Raw genomic sequence first — 2,452 nt, 5'->3', positions numbered from 1 at the left:
TCACTGCAACCTCCACCTCCCGGGTTCAAGCAATTCCCTGCCCCAGCCTCCTGAGTAGCTGGGATTACAGGCACCGGCTACCACGCGCAGCGAATTTTTTTGTATTTTTGGTAGAGACGGGGTTTCACCATCTTGGCCAGGCTGGTCTGGAACTCCTGACCTCATGATCCACCTGCCTTGGACTCCCAAAGTGCTGGGGTTACAGGTGTGAGCCACCGCTCCTGGCCTCATCAGAGTTTAATAGCTTTCCTCATATAAATCTTGTACATATTTCACAAGATTTATACCTGCATATTTCATTTTTGAAAATGCTAATGTAAATGGTATTGTGTTTTTATTTCAAGCTCCACGTGTTTATTGCTGGTGTATGGGAAAATGATTGACTCATGTACATTAACCTCATATCCTACAACCTTTCTATAATTGTTTATTAGTTCGAGGACTTTGTTTTTGTTTTGTTTTGTTTTTGTAGTTTCTTTTTTTTTTTTTTTTTAGAAAAAAACCACAGAGCTTTATTATTCTCAACACCAATGGCAACGGTCTTCATAGGACAAGAGAGTGAGTTCTGTCGATGGATAGGCAGCCCCTACTTGCCGGCGATAAGCGGGTTCCGCAGGACCACGATGACTGAGTCCCTGCGCAGGAACATCTTGGAGATGTAGCGGTCTTTGTTGACTGGCTTGGATTTCTTCTTGCCCTTGCCGCTCTTAGGGACCTCAGTCCACATCTCCTTCACGTTCTCCAGCACCATGTTGCAGTGCCTATCGAAGGCCTTCACGCGGCCCAGGAGTTTCTTATTGTTGCGACAGTTGATGAGCACTTGGGTGTTGTTCTTGACTGACTGAGTGAGCACAGAGAGTGGACCCGTGTTAAATTCCTCCTCCTCTCGCTTCTGCAGCTCCTCTGGGGTCATCTCACTCTTGGGCTTGTTGAGGAGGCTCATGATGGTCACTAAGCTCTCCGTTCACCCCCGTTTCCCTGTTTTTGTAGTTTCTTAAGAATTTTCTACATAGATGATCATGTCATCTGCAAACAAAGTTTTATTTCTTCCTTTCCAACTTACATACCTTTTATTTCTTTTTCTTGTTTTATTGCATTAACTAGGACTTCTGATACAATGTTGGAAATAAGTGGTGAGAAAAGATGTCTTTGTTCCATATCTTTGCAAACAAGCTTCTAGTTTCTCATCATAAACTATGATGTTAGTTGTAGGTTTTTTGTTAGCTGTAGGTTTTTGTAGATGTCCTTTATCAAGCTGAGGAAGTTTTCCTCTATTCCTATTCTGCTGAGAGTTTTTTTTTAAATAATGAATGGGTGTTGGATTTTATTAATTGCTTTCTCTCCATTTGTTGATATAATTATGAGACTTTTCTTTTTTGCTTGTTGATGTAATGGATCACATTGATTGATTTTTCAAATGTTGAACCATCCCTGTACAGCTGGTATATCCCACTTGTTCGTGGTGCATAGTTTTTCAAAAATTCTTTGTTGGATTTGATTTGGTGAAATTTTGTTGAGGATTTTTGCATCTATGTTCATGAGAGATGTTGGTTGTTGTTTTATTTTCTTTTAATGGCTTTGTCTGATTCTGGTATTAGGGAAGAGCTGGCCTCATAGAATGAGTTAGGAAGTATTCCTTCTGCTTCTATATTCTGAAAGATATTGTAGATAATTTGTATAATTTCTTTCTTAAATGTTTGGTAGAATTCACCTTGATAGAATTTACCATCTGTGCCTGGTGCTTTCTGTTGTGGAAGGTTATTAATTATTGATTCAATTTCTTTAATAGATTAAGAAATTCTCTATTCTTATTTAGATTGTCTATTTCTTCTTGTGTGAGTTTCGGCAGATTGTATCTTTCAAGGGATTGCTCTATTTCACCAAGGTTCTCGAATAATTTTTTCATAGTATTTCTTTATTATCTTTTTTTTTGAGACAGCGTCTTACTGTCATTCAGGCCAGAGGGCAGTGGTGTGACCATAGCAGACTTGAAATCCTGGGCTCAAGTGATCCTCCTGTCTTAGCTTCCTAGGTAGCTGGGACTACAGATGCGTGCCACCACACCTGGCTTTTTTTTTTTTTTTTTTTTGGTAGAAACAAGGTCTCTATTGCCCAGGCTGATCTCAAACTCCTGGCTTCAAGTGATTCTTCTGCCTCAGCCTCCTAAATGCTGTGATTACAGGTGTAAGCTAAAATACTTGACCTCTCTTATTATCATTTTAATGTCCATGGGATCTTTAGTGATGGTTCCTCTTTCATTTCTGATCCTAGTAATTTGTGTCATCTTTTTTATCTTGGTTTACCTGCAAGGACGTTTATTAATTTTATTGGTCTTTTCAATGAGCCAGCTTTTTGGTTTTGTTGATTTTCTTTATTGATTTCCTGTTTTCAATGTTATTGATTTCTGGTCTGTCATTATTTCTTTTATTCTGTGTACTTTGGATTTAATTTG

General features: G+C 38.8%; 1 pseudogene across 1 annotated transcript; it reads right to left on the bottom strand.

Annotated features, from left to right (window-relative positions):
- Nucleotides 1-443: 443 nt before the first annotated feature.
- On the bottom strand, nt 444-966 carry LOC102133287 (small nuclear ribonucleoprotein Sm D2 pseudogene; annotated as a pseudogene). The gene has a single exon (XR_012429970.1). The product of XR_012429970.1 is annotated as a small nuclear ribonucleoprotein Sm D2 pseudogene (transcript).
- Nucleotides 967-2,452: the final 1,486 nt, after the last annotated feature.

This window comes from Macaca fascicularis, chromosome X (genome assembly GCF_037993035.2).
Source record: "Macaca fascicularis isolate 582-1 chromosome X, T2T-MFA8v1.1".
NCBI lineage: Eukaryota > Metazoa > Chordata > Mammalia > Primates > Cercopithecidae > Macaca > Macaca fascicularis.
Note: the sequence above shows the minus strand (reverse complement) of the source record. Positions and strands in the feature narration are given on the sequence as shown.